At 42.3% G+C, this 15,065-nt stretch overlaps 1 protein-coding gene across 2 annotated transcripts in view; it reads right to left on the bottom strand.

The window, feature by feature from the left end:
- SLC1A6 (solute carrier family 1 member 6) overlaps positions 1-15,065 on the bottom strand; it is a 92,764-nt gene that overhangs the window by 34,723 nt on the left and 42,976 nt on the right. The window contains exon 1 of one of the 2 annotated variants that reach the window (XM_019631760.1): positions 6-153. The exons of the other annotated variant lie outside the window; for it this stretch is intronic. The gene's annotated coding sequence lies outside the window, so the exon portion shown is untranslated. Of the gene's footprint in view, positions 1-5; positions 154-15,065 lie in introns of those variants that run through there. 2 annotated transcript variants of the gene reach the window in all.

Genomic DNA, 15,065 nt, shown 5'->3' with positions numbered 1-15,065 from the left:
CTTACTCTACAACACGTTATGGGCGGTGTATCCTGGAAGTTAACCGGATGGATTTGGGTGCCAGATTTCTGGGGGTTCAAATCCCAGTTCCCTGATATCAAGCTGTGTGGCCTTGGGCAAGTCACTGTCCGTCTCTGGCCTCCGTGTCTCCACCTATAAAATAGGAAGAATTACAGCACCCACTTCAAGGCTGGTAAGGATAGATGAGTTCGTATGGTGACTGCCTAGACGTTATCCTCAATGCACTGAGTTATCATCCCCTTTTTCCAGCTGAGGAAACTGAGGCACAGCAAGGTTAAGCAGATGCCCAAGATCACACAGGAGCTTCCCCCGTAGCCCTTTCTAATGGAGGCTTATTCTCCCGGACCCCGAGCAGCTCAGGTGGGAAGGTGGGATTGAGTCCCGTTGCCCTTTTCTCCATTTACCTAGGGGGTGGGGGTACTGCTCCTTCAAAATTCACAACATCATTCATTTTTTGAGCCTCTACAAAGTGCCAGGTTCTTAGCCAGTCACAGGGTGCAGCAGTGAGAAAGGCTGACCTCACCCCTGCTCTCAGGGAGCTCACAAGTAGATCAAGTGCAGCCAATCATCCTTTTGATGCAGCTCTAGCATGGCCTCCTACAGGAAGCCCACCCGACTGCACCCAGCCATCCAGGCACAACTCATTTTCTCCTCTCTGTTCTTGTAGCCCCTTGGACACCGTCCCCACCCTCATACACCACCACCCCCCATCACAGAACTCCTCACACCGACCTGTGATAATCATGTGCTCTCCATGGGGAGATTCCAGGGTGTGGCATACAGAGAATAGGGGGTGTTCATTCAAACCACAAATATTTCCCAAGCAACTGCTCTTTATCAGAGGCCGTGTTTGGTGCTGGAGTTACAGTGAAGACCAAAACAGATGTGGCCCCTCCCTCGTGGAACTGACCATGAATAGCCCTCACAAATATTCTTATCTTTTTGGCAAAGCCAACCAGTCACATGGACACAACATAGCCCCCCCCCCCAACATTTTACAGAGAAGGAAATGAAGTTCAAAAAGGTGAACTCCTTTGCCCAGGGTCACAGAGCAAGCAAGGGACAAAGCGGGACTAAACCTGGGTCTGCAATCTCCCTTGCTCCACAATACAAGTATCGACCATGGGCTCACCATGATCTTCACTGGTCCCCATAACAACCAAGTGGAAAGAAGGTCAGATATATCCATTTGACAGGGGAATACACACACACAAAAAAGAGCTGCTTTGGGCCGGCCGAGTGGCTCAGTTGGTTAAGAGCTCGCTCAAGAGTTTGAGCTCTGAGCAACAGCGGTTCGAGTCCAGCCCGAGCTGAGCAGCCGCTGAGCTGCCAACAGGTAGCAGGATGGCTCAGCTAAAAAAACAAACAAAAAAAAAATAAAAAAAAATAGCTGCCTGCCCAGGATCAGAGCTGAGGAGGAGTAGGGTTGAGGGGTTCAAACCAATCGCCTCTAACGCAATCATTGGGCATCACAGCCAGCTTCCTTATCTCAAGAGGGACTTCACAGTCTGGGGGTCACCGGGAGCTCCCTGGGACCCAGAATTCCCCAGGAATGTTTTTCAGTGACGTACCAATCAGGATACCAACAGGAAGCAGATAACATGCAATTTGAGGGAAGTTTAACAGAGATAACAGTCGATCCTCATTATTTGAAAAGTCTGTATTTGTGAATTCACCAAACTCAGTAAAATTGATTTGTAACCCCCAAAACCAATATCATGGTGCTTTCTCAGTCATTTGCAGATGTGCACAGAACAGTGAAAAACTTCAGTGGCCCAACATGGTCAAACAAGCTGCAAACAATATGACACTTTGCCTTCTTGTTTTAACTCTCCTTTTTAAACAAGCATCCAAATGGAATATTACTCAGCCATAAAAAAGAATGACATCTTGACATTTGCAAAAACATGGATAGGTTTAGAGGGTATTATGCTAAATGAAAGAAGTTTGACAGAGAAAAACAAATACCATGTGTTTTCACTTAAATTTGGAATCTAAAAAAAACAAAAAACAAAAATGAATAAAATAGAAACAAACTCAGATACAGAAAACAAACTGATAATTGCCAGAGGGGAGGGGGATGGAGGATGCGTGGAAAAGGGAAAGGGGGTTGAGAAATACAAGCCTCCAGTTATAAAATAAGTCATGGAGATGTAATGTACAGCATAAGGAATAGAGTCAATAATATTGTAATAACTGTACAGTGACAGATGGTTACTAGACTTATTGTGGTGATCACGTCATAAGGAATATAAATGTTGAATCACTATGTTGTACATATAAAACTAATATTATATTGTATGTCAACTATAATTTTTAAAAAAGCAAACATCTTTTTCAAGGTCTACTTAGTGTCATGTTTTTTAGTATTTTTACTCTTTTTGTTGGTGATTTTTATTGTTTGAAACAGCCCCTAAGCATAGTGCTGAAGTGCTATTTAGTGTTCCTTAGTCAGGAAGGCTGGGATGTGCCTTATGGAGAAAATACATGTGTTAGATAAGCTTCTTTTGGGCATGAGTTATATAGTGCTATTGGCCTTGATTTCAATATTAATGACTTATATTAATATATAATATATTTTTTAAACAATATGTTCGAGTATTAACTAAGGCATCTTTAAACAGAAACACATAAAACAAGGTTATGTATTAATCAGTTAACAAAAATGGTGTGACCAGAGACTGTAAAGAACCACCTCTTATATTTCCCCTAGGAACAATGGTTGAGTATTTTGGGGACTTTATAGCACATAATGACCACCAATAATGAGATTTGCCTATACAAGATATGACAATTAAGTTCACAAACTTGTTGCAACAATGTTGCTAACCTTTTTTGGTATCAGAGGGATTATTCATTGTGAATTTATACCAACTGGGCAAACGGTTAACCAAGTTTACTATTTGGAAGTGCTGGAAAGGCTGCGTGAAAAAGTTAGATGACCTGAATTTTCACCAACAATTCATGGCTTTTGCATCATGACAATGCACCAGCTCACATGGCAGTGTCTGTGAGGGAGTTTTTAGCCAGTAAACAAATAACTGTATTGAAACACCCTCTCTACTCACCTGATCTGGTGATTTCCCAATGACTTCCTTCTTTACCCGAAGATAAAGGAAATATTGAAAGGAAGACGCTGTGATGACATTCAGGACATCAAGGGTAATACAACAACAGCTCTGATGGCCATTCCAGAAAGAGTTCCAAAATTGCTTTGAAGGGTGGACTAGGCGCTGGTGTTGGTGCATAGCTCCTCAAGGGGAGTGCTTCAAAGGTGACCATAGTGATATTCAGCAATGAGGTATGTAGCACTTTTTGTAGGATGAGTTCACAAACTTAATTGTCCAACCTCGTATTTGCAAAGGTATATGGATAAAGGTATAAAAATATATGGATAACACAGTGCCAAAGTGCAAATTATTGCAGGGATCCACCTTTGCCACTGGTAAGTCTGAAGGGACAAGGTGGTCAGAAGCAGCCAGCCTTGTAATGCTGCTGAGTGGATGCCCCTACCCCCTCCCTCCACTGGTCAGTGTTTCCTGTGGGTCAAAGCCAGAGAAAGGAAGCCCATTGGTGCAGTCCATACATCCTCCCAGGACACAGTCGCCACCACCCTGCAGATGGAGCCTCTTGCAGGTCCTTCTGGGGCTGGGGATTGTCTCTTTGCCTGTGTCTTTGTCCATTCATCCTGCCCAGAAACCTCTCATGAGGATGTAAATACTCCCTGTGTGCAATGCCTTGCCCTCTGGGTTGAGCCTGCCATTCTCATTCTTGCTGACACAGCCCATTTGTGACCGCAGTCACACAATGTTCCCCAACAGCGTTTGCACAACTCCCTCAGTTGACTCAGAGCTGAGATTTCAGCGGCTGCCCCAGGCCAAGTTGTGGGCAACCGGGGAGCCTCTCAATGACACCATAAGGTGGGGCGTCATCATCCCCACAGGGGAGATGAAGAAATAGTCCGAGCAGTGACAAGATTTAAAAAGCCACCCAGCAAGTGAGGGGTTAAGTCTGAACTTTAAAAAGTGTGAGGATGCCCCCATAAGGGGATAGCCACTGCTCCCAAAGAATGGGCCAGGTACCATCCTCCTGAGAACAACTACAGTGCTTGGCAATGAAGCAGCTTCCTGGGCCACAGTCCAGACCTACGGGATCTGAATCCCAAACGGCAGGGCCAAGGGCTGTGTGCATTTCTAATGAGCTTCTCAGGGAATTTGACTGCACACCAATGTTTAAAATGTATTTCCTCCCTGCTGTCAACTTCCCAGGGCCAAATCCTACAGGGAGGGGCCCCATGGAAAAGTTCTCATTTTAATTTCTTTTAAAGTCAGAAGAAACATGAATACAGAATGTTATATATTATTTATATTGCATATGATATTTTATATTATGTGACAGGTCATATAATTGTATACTGTAAATATTAAAACTATTGAAATGATAACTCCAACCTGGGTTGTATTTATCTTTACACCAATGCAGATTTGTTCAATAGTTTTAAATTGTGGTAAGATACACATAACATCGAGTTGACCATCTTAACCATTTTAAGTATCCACTTAAGAGGCATTAAGTACCTTCACACTGTTGTGCAGCCATCCCCACCATCCATCTCCAGAACTCATTTCATCTTACAAAACTGAAACTCTGTCCCCATTGAACACTAACTCCGCACCCCCCTTCCCTACCTCGGCAACTACCACTCTACTTTCTCTCCCTATGGCTGGATCACTGTAAGTACCTCGTATGAGTTATACCAGTGCAATTTTAAAATAATTTTAAAATATTTTTATGAAGGAGCCCATAAAGTCATTCAATTAGTCACTCAGCTGCATCAGCTGAAGCCAGCCCCTGTGCTGAGTAGTAGGAGCAGACATGTTTTGCAATCAAACACCCTGTTGATTTTACTCCTAAAAACTATAAATCTGTCTGCTTTCCTCCACCTCCTGCCCTCCACACTCCCCTCCTCCATCTTCTACTCCAAGGAGCCATCGCCGTTGCCTGGGTGATTCTACAGCCTCCTAGCTGGTCCTCCTGTCACCATCTTCCCTGTAATGCACAAATACGTCTCAGCCAGCATGAGTGTTCTAGTCTACAGAGCAGATCCTTGCACACCCATGGCCTCTAGAACACAGTCCCACTGGCTGTTATAACACAGCCCCCTTTAGGCTGCTATAACAAAATCCTGACTCGATGGTTTGTAAACAACAGTAATGTATTGCTCACGGTTCTGGAAGTTGGTAAGTCCAAGGTCAAGATGCCAGCATGATGCCATTCTGGTGAAAGCTCATGTCCTGGTTCATAGCTTGTACCTTCCGGCTGTGTCCTCACATGGTGGAAGAAGATCTCAGGGGTCCCTTTTATAAGAGGGTTAATCCCATCCATGGGGGCTTCACCCTCATGACCTAATCACCTCCCAAAGGCCCACACCTCCTAATACCATCAACTTTGGGGGTTAGGATTTCAATCTATGAATTGGGGGAGGGGATACAAACATTCAGGCCATATTGATCTGACCTCATCACCTGCAGCCCTCCTTCTGCTCCCCCATCATCTCAGGCAACTCCCCTTCCCCCATTTCAACGCTTTGAGCTTCAGCCTTTTTCATTTCTGTATAAGTTTCCTATTGCTACTGTAACTACCACAAACTTAGTGGCGTAAAACAATGCAACTTTAGATCTTACAGTTCTGGAAGTCAGAAGTCCTGACTGGATTTCACTGGGCCGAAATCAAGGTGTCTACAGTACCATGGTTCCTCCAGAGGCTCTAGGGAAGAATCCATTTCCTAGCCTCTTCCAATTTCTAGAGGCCGCCTGCATTCCTTGGCTCCTGGCTTCTCCCTCCATCTTCAAAGCCAGCAGTAGCATCTTTAAATCTCTCTCTGACTCTCTTTGCTTTTACTGTCACATTTCAGTCTTCTGACTTCTGACCCTCTTGCCTGCCTCTTATAAAGAGCCCTGTGATTACAATGGGCGCACCAGCATAATCCAGGATAATCTCCCCATCTCAAGATTCTTAATCACCTCTGTAATGTCCCTTCTGCCAAGTAAAGTGACATATTCACAGGTTCCGGGGATTTAAACACAAATGTCTTTGGGGATGTGAGGGGGGCATTTTTCAGCCTACCACACTTTCTTCCACACTTCAAACTTTCTTTTGCCTATAAGCATTTGCACATCTTACTCCCTCTGCTTAGGAAATTCTCTCCCACAGTGTGATATCAGTGAACGGAGATTATACCCATTCTGTGATGCATGTCATGAGTTGTTTAACAACACTTGTCACAAAGATGTTTCTAAGAACACTACTTGCCATTTACATTGCGGGAAAAAATTACAAAGAAAATTCTCTCCCTACCTCTTTTCCTGTCCAGCACCATCCGTTTTCCTGCCCCTTGCCCCCCAATTAGGTCAAACTTCCAATTATACATTTCCAAGCACCCTGCACTTTTCCTTCATAATTCTCATCCCATGTGTGTGTGACAGTCCAGTGACTTGTCAGTACCCTGAGGGTAGTTTGGGGTGATGCCATACTTTGGGGTGCTCTAGAAGCAGACTCTGAAACAAGAATTCAAGTGTAAGAAGTTTATCTGGAAAGCAATCCCAGGAAGCCCCCAGATAGGAGCAGGACAGTGAAGCAGGGAAGACAAGGCAGCCAGCAATGGGTGTTACAGAGGTTACCACCATGGACAACTGAAGCTCAGTCCTGCTGGGACCTCCCAGAGATCGTGGAAAGCATGTACCTCAGTTATTCCAGCCAAGGAGTGAGGGAGCTGGGGTGCTCCACCAACTCTAGTCAGTCACTGATTGAGGGCTGCTCCCGGGTATGAGGACTAACTCTCCCCGTACCCCTGCACATCTGGCCTGCCCTTTGCATGGGCCAAGCAAGCTTCAATGGCCAGAGGCAGCCTTCAGGGAGGGAGTTGCAGGGGCTAGTGGTTGGGACCACCACGGGACTGCTGCCTAGGAGATATGGGTGTGACATGAATAACATTTGCTACAGGGAGGGGTGGTGTCTTTCTTACTACTCCTGTATCCCCAGTACCTGGCACATAACAAACATTGGGTCAATATTTGTTGCATGAATCGATGAATAAGCAGATTAACTTAAAGAAAGTTTGCAGGGTGTTTCTTCTATGTGCATTGCCTTATTTTTTTCCCACCAACAAAAACACTAATTCTTCAATTGCATCAAATATCATAGTCAGCATTCAAATTTGTCCAATTAGGTCATTTAGGGGAAAAAAAATTGTTCAAAGCACAATTCCAAGTAAGGCCCATACAGTTGTGCAATGCCTTATTTAATTTTCAGTTTTAGAAATGCAAATGTTCCTTTGTAATCATCCGGTTCCCCATGATTTTGCTGGCTTCTTATCTTCCCATTTTTCCTGGAAAATAAGAGGGTGGCAGGGGAATCAGTACAGTATTATCTATACTGGGAGAAGCAGGCCTGGCCTTGTCCCCTCCTAGTGGCGCTACTTAAGCACCTTGCTTTACCTCTCTGAGCTCCGATTTCTTGTCTGTAAAACTGTGGGTAATAGAACTACCTCTCTCACCAGTTTGTTGTTAGGATTCATTGAGACAATATTGTATGTGATTTACTCCAGTGCTTGATAGAGAGGGAGATCTCCATAAATGCTCATGCTCATTTTTTTTATTGAGGCGAAATTCACATGACATAAAATTAGTCATTTTAAAATATACAATTTGGTGGCATTTGGTACATTCACAATGTTGTGAAACCACCACCTTTATCTAGTTCCAAAACATTTTCATGACCCCAAAAGAAGACCTCATATCCTTAATCATTCCCATTCTACTCTAAGGAAGATCTCTCTACTTCTCAGAGAAGTCTAACCATGGGGAAGGTGCTTTGTGAAGTAGTGAGTTCCCTGACACAGAAGCAGTCAAGCCCAGGCTAGAATTTGCCGGGGACATTATACTCAGGAGACTCACATAGGACTAAAACAGTAGTTCTCAACCAACAGAGATTGGATTAAAACAGAGATCCCCAACCAGAGCAATTCTGCTCCCCAGGGGACATTTGGCAATATCTGGAGGCATTTTTGGTTGTAACAACTAGGAATGCAGGTAGGGGGTGCTGCTGGAGCGTAGTGGGTAGAGGCCAGGATGCTGCTAAATGTCCTGAGGTGCCCAGGACAGACCCCCTGCCATCACAATGAATTACTCAGCCCAACATAGTCAATTGTGTCAAGTTCGAGAAACCCTGGACTAAACTAGGTGCTTCTCAGTGTCATCTTCAAAATCGAACATTCTTTTTGTAAAATAGCTTTATTAAGGTATAATTGAGAAATAAAATTTGTATATACTTAGCGAGTACAACTTAGTGTTTGATATACGAGTTCTGACAATTAGGTTCGCAAACTCACCCTAGAAAAAGTGCTACATACCTCACTGCTGAATATTACTACAGTCACCTTTGAAGTACTCCCCTTGGGAATCTATGCACCGACGCCAGCACCTAGTCCACCCTTCAAAGCAATTTTGGAACTCTTTTATTGAAGTGGCCATCAGAGCTGTCCTTGTATTACCCTTGTGTCTTGAATGTCATCAAAATGTCTTCCTTTCAATATTTCCTTTATCTTCAGGTAAAGAAAGAAGTCATTGGGGGCCAAATCAGGTGAGTAGGGAGGGTGTTCCAATACAGTTGTTTACTGGCTAAAAACTCCCTAACAGACAGTGCCATGTGAGCTGGTGCATTGTCGTGATGAAAGAGCCATAATTGTTAGTGAAAAGTTCAGGTTGTTTTCATCTAACTTTTTCATGCAGCCTTTTCAGTACTTCCAAATAGCAAACTTGGATATCTGTTTGTCCAGTTGGTATAAATTTATAACGAGTAATCCCTCTGATATCAGAAAAGGTTAGCAACATTGTTTTGACTCTTGATTTGGACTGATGGAACTTTTTTGGTCATGGAGAATTGGCTGACTTCCACTGTGCACTTTGACACTTTGTTTCAGGGTCATATTTGTTTCAGGGTACACCCATGTTTCAGCACCAGTGATAACACAGCCCAAAACATCGACTTGCCTCTCCAAAAGGTCTTGGCAAATGTCAACTCTCCTTTCCTTTTGTTCATCGGTGAGCTCCTTCCTTCAGGACCATTTTTACACACACCTTTCTCACACCAAGATTTTCAATTAAGATTTTCCTGTTTCTCTGTCGATGTTTACTTGCTCTGCTATGCTTCTCACAGTCAGCTGACAATTTTGATGCACAATTCGACGAATTTTTGCAATTCTCCTCATTACTGATCACCTTGACCTGTCTTCATCAGAGATGCGTTTTCTCCCCTCAGAAAAACATTTAATCTATTTGTACACTGCTGTTTTCTTCATGGCATTATTCCCATAAACTTGGACTAACATGTCCCTGATTTCACTCCCACTCTTGCCAAGTTTGACAAAAAATTTAATGTTTGTTCATTGCTTTAATTCAAGCTCAGACATTCTCGTGATGGCACACAAAAACACGCAATAACAATAATGAATGCCACTCAGCAAAACACACCACACGTTGACATGAACACAGCTGTGAGACACTGATATACCAAAGTAATGAAAACCTTACTGAGCTGTTTGTACAGAGCTGCCAATGTAAGCGCTCGGTGGGAAGTTCGTGAATTTAATTGTCAGACTTTGTAGGTTTCAGGTGTACAATAAGGTAATACATCATCTATATATCACATTGTGTGTTCACCACCCAGAGTCAATTCTCCTTCCATCACCATATATTTAATTCCATTTACCCTCATCTACCACCTCTCTACCCCCTTACCCTCTGGTAACCACTAAACTATTGTCTGTGACTATGAGTTTTTGTTTCTTTATTTGTTTGTCTTGTTCCTTTGTTGTTTTCAGTTTTATATTCCACATTATCAGTGAAATCATATGGTTCTTGACTTTTTCTGGCTGACTGATTTAGCTTAGCATAATAATCTCAAGACCCATCCATGTTGTCGCAAATGGCACTATTTCATCTTTTCTTATGGCAAAATAATATTCCATTGTGTATATATACACCACATCTTCTTTATCCAATCATCAATCAAAGGACACTTTGGTTGTTTCCATGTTTTGGCTGCCATAAATAAAGCTGCAATGAACATTGGAGCACATATATCTTTACTGATAAATGTTTTCAGATTTTTTGAGTAAATCCCTCTCCTGGGAATACACTGTTGGTGGGAATGCAGATTGGTGTAGCTGCTATGGAAGGCAGTGTAGAGGCTCCTCAAAAAATCAAGAAAAGAATGACCATATGACCCTCTTAGCAAATTTCAAATATACAATACAGTGTTGTTATCTATAGTTACCACCTTGTGCATCAGATTTCCAGAACTTATTCATCCATCATAACTGAAAGTTGGTACTCTGACTAATCTTTCCCCCATTTTACACACCCTAACCCACCCCTAGTCACTGGTGACCACCATTCTATTCTCTGCTTCTGTGAGTTTGCAAAGTCAAAAACTCTTGAGCAAATCCTGGGAGGAAATATAGCAAATGAGGTTATTTCAGTGCATCCTTTTATCCATTTAGGGTGACACCCAAGGTCCCATCATAAATACTTCTACCTCAAACTCTAGGATCTTTGAGTGATGAGTTCTCTCCATCAGGTCCAATGCAGTTTTGTGGTCAGTAAACCAATCAGTAAGTTATCTGCCCCATACACATCAAATAAACAGTGTCCAGAACCAAATAAGCGATGGTGATACCATATGACCCTGCAATCCTTCTTCTGGGTATCTACCCCCAAAAATTTATCCATAAAGATATATGTACCCCTATGTTCACTGCAGCATTATTCACAGTGGCCAAGACATGGAAACAACCAAAGTGTCCTTTGACAGATGATTGGATAAAAACGTGATACATATATACAATGGAATATTACTCGGCCATAAGAAAACATGAAATAGTGTCTTTTGCGAACACATGGATGGATCTTGAGATTAACATGCTAAGCAAAATAAGTCAGACAGAAAAGGTCAAGAACCATATGACTTCACTCATATGTGTGATATAAAATTAAAAGCAACAAATGAATAAGACAAACAAAAAACCATAGACACAGACAACAGTTTACCAGAGGATAAGGGTGGAGAGAGGTGGTAGAAGAGGGTAAAGGGGGTCAAATATATGGTGATGGAAGGAGAACTGACTTTGGATGGTGAAAACACAATGCAATATATAAATGATGTCTTATACAACTTTACACTTGAAACCTATAATTTTACTAACCAATGGCACCCCAATAAATTTAACTTAAAAATCCTAAAGGACAAGCTAATTAAATAAAGCCCCACAATGAAATGGGGAGTTAACATAAATGGGGAGTCACCAGCAAATGGCAATCTTTCAAGGCAGACTTTTAAAGGTTTTCTGCTCTGGCAATAGAGTAAGCTCATTTTGCTCAAGAGAAATTCAGGCTGTTGTTTCAGGGCACATACTTACAACAAGTAGATAAATAAGTCTTGGAGATCTAACACACAGTACCGTGATTATAGACAACAAAACTATATTAAAAACATTCAACTTGCTAAGAGGCTAGATCTTAATTGTTCCCACCACTGTGGTCATTATGGGACATGACAGAGGGGTTAACTAGTGCTACAATGGCCATCATACTGCAACATAAATGTATCAAATCACTCTGTGGTACAGGCTGACCTTGGAGATACTCCAGGTTTGGTTCCAGACCACTACAATAAAACGAATATCGCAATTATGTAAGTCATATAAATTTTTGGGTTTTCCAGTGCATATAAAAGTTATATTTACACAATACTGTAATCTAGTAAGTGTGCAGTAGCATTAGGTCTTTAAAAAACAATATACATACCTTACTTAAAATACTTTATTGCTAAAAAATGCTAACTCTTATCTGAAAAATGGTATGAGTAAACTTGCTCAACACAGGGCTCCAGAGACCTTCAATTTGTAAAAAACACAATATCTGCAAAGCATAGTAAGATGAGGTATGCCTGTACCCCTTAAACTGGCATAATGTTATATGTCAATTACATCTCAATTTTGAAATTGTTTTTAAAAACTCAGGAGTAAATTTGAAGGCTGAAAACATGCTTTGTTTTGTTTTGTTAATTTGCAAGGGAGCCTCACCTTCAGAGAACTAGCTGTCAGCATTAAGATTTGACATATATTTAAAAGTTTAACCCACAAAAGTATGGTTATTATGTTCAGCATTCTAATTGGTGGAGAAAAAAATAGTTCCTCACGGTGGTTCTGCATAGGGATTAGCACTGCAAAATATCAGTAATACATTGTTTTCTTTTAAGGAGTCAGCAACATATGGGCCTGTATTCATGATCTATTGCTATATAACAAATTATCCAAAAACTCAGTGGCTTGAAACAACAACATTTATTATCTCTCAGCCTTCTGTTTCAGGGTCTTTCAGGAAGCTGAAGTCAAGATGGCAGCTGGGGCTGTGGTCTCATTGGGAAACTTGGCTGGGGGAGGCTGCGTGTCCAGGCTCACGCACAAGGTTGTGGAGGATTCAGTTCCTCACAGGCTGTTAGCCAGAGACCACCCTCCATTTCCTGCCACACTGGCCTCTCTGACATGGTAGTCATGTCCTCAACATGTGAAAATCAAGGAAAGTGAGATAAGCCAGAGACAGAGAACAGGGAAGAAGTCACAGGCTTTTTGTAACCTAACCTCAGAAGTGACATCCTGTCACTGTTGCCACATTCTACTCACTAGAAGTGAGTCACTAGGTACAATCCACATTCAAGGTGAGCAGGTGACACAAGGGAGTGGCTACCAGGAGATGGAACCATTGTCAACAATGTCAGAAGCTGCCTATATTTAATTTATTTGGGGTTTAGTGCTAAGAAAAACTATTGAGCGGCTTAAGAAAAGACCAGGTACATTTTTTGTGTGTAGTTTTTCTCAGGATGCAAGGGGTTTTTCTGACATTCTTACATTATTTGCATGTTTAGCCATGATGGGAATTTGGATAACCTAAAGACAGACTGAAAGTTTCACTTTCCCACTTCATTCTTCCCTTTTAGAGAAATTTCCTTTTCCACTGTCCCCCATGACTTCTGGCTTTGCCTCAGGGAGGGTCTTCCTTGCCCATCTCTCTCCGAAAATACATCTTAAATGGGCATAAGAGATGCAACTTTAGGGAGGGAAGGTGCAGAGTCCAAAGTTCACTTCCTGGTGATATAGATTTAGATCCAGAGATGTTTGAAGGTTTGAACAATCAAAGGCTTTTTGACACAACAGAATTGCAGGAAATTCTATTATAATCCCTTTTCCAGAAGCAATTTTCCACCCAGGCACCTTTTCACACGCTAGCTAGGATTCTCTCTCACTCATTTGTTCCCATCTCTTTCCTCACCCATTTCTGAACACAAAAACATGTTTGTGACTCTTTCTTGCAAGAGTAACCACAATTGTCATTTCTGCTTGATCATGGTACTAATACATGATAATTATTCTTTTTATCTTCATCTTCTGCCTCATTAATAACACAGCATTACAGCCATTGTTAATTGCTAGTAAATCTTGACATTCCCACATCCCTGTGAACCAGATCCCTCCCTGGGAGGCTTGGCTCAGCCTATTGATTGTATCAGTTCATGGCCACCTCCTCCATGCTGCTCCTTTCCGTCGTCCTCACCATGACAAAGACACACCACAGTTTTCAAAACACCAACCCGCTCACCAGAACCAGTCTCCTTGTATAGAGTAAAGATACAGTTTTCCTAGGTGTGGCAGGGTCCTGCCCAGGTCACCAGCCAGTTCGTGAAGGTCAATTAGGAGTCTGCAGCTGTTTTCTAGGTCATGGATATTGGCCATCTCAACTAGGAAGTGATATTGGAGAGGAAAGGATGGATCCAAGAGGTAGTTTAGAAAGTAAAATAGAGTGCTTTCTAAATAACAGACACTTTTCGAAGTGCTTTGGATATATTAACTCCTGACAACAATCAAGTAAGGTGGGCATTACTATCTCTTCTCCACAAATGAGGATCTGAGCCACCAAGGGTTTCCATAATTCAAGCCACTGGAGTCAGGCATCCAACCCAGCCAGTTTGATTCCAAAAACTACGTCTTTGACCATTATGCTATTGTGCCTTCCACGCTGCTTGCTATAGAGTGAATATTGCCCACTTATTTTCATCCCTTTCACCTGCACCCCCTTACACACACACACACACACACACACACACACACACACTGGTAGGGAGAAGAAACTGGTAGGGAGAGGAGCAACTGAGGCATGTAGATGCCCAAAGGGTGTGCCAGGCCAAAGAACATGGCTGTGCAGAGTGGGCCCAAATGGAAACCCTGTACCCATTAAACAGTCCACTGTATCCTTGTCCCAGCCTTTGCAGCCATTAACCTAGATTCAGTCTCTCTGTGTAGATTTTACTTGTTCTTATTCACAGTAGCCAAAAGATGGAAGCAACCCAAATGTCCATCAAGGGATGAATGCATAAACAAAATGTGGTCTATCCAATACAATGGGCTATTATTCAGACAGAAAGAAGAATGAAACTCTGATATATGCTACAATATGGATGGACCTTGAAAGCATTATGTTCAAGTAAAAGGAGCCAGATACAAAAGACCACATGGTATATGGTGCCACCAGATTTTTAAAAGCCCCAGATGAAGCCTACTGAATGGGAGAAGATATTTGTCAACGAGATATCTGATAAGGGGTTAACATCCAAAATATATAAAATGCTCATGCAACTCAACACCAAAAAGACAAACAACCCAATTAAATAGTGGGCAGAGGATATGAAGAGACATTTCTCCAAAGAGGACATACAGATGGCCAATAGGCATATGAAAAAATGTTCAACCACACTTAGCATTAGGGAAATGCAAATAAAAACCACAATGAGATACCACCTCACACCCGTCAGAATGGCTATCATCAATAAATCAACAAACAGGGCCGGCCGAGTGGCGCGATGGTTAAGAACTGGCTTGGGGGCCGGCCGAGTGGCGCGATGGTTAAGAACTCGCTTGGGATGCCAGAGGG

The sequence above is a fragment of the Hipposideros armiger genome, unplaced genomic scaffold (genome assembly GCF_001890085.2).
Source record: "Hipposideros armiger isolate ML-2016 unplaced genomic scaffold, ASM189008v1 scaffold_1045, whole genome shotgun sequence".
Lineage (NCBI taxonomy): Eukaryota > Metazoa > Chordata > Mammalia > Chiroptera > Hipposideridae > Hipposideros > Hipposideros armiger.
Note: the sequence above shows the minus strand (reverse complement) of the source record. Positions and strands in the feature narration are given on the sequence as shown.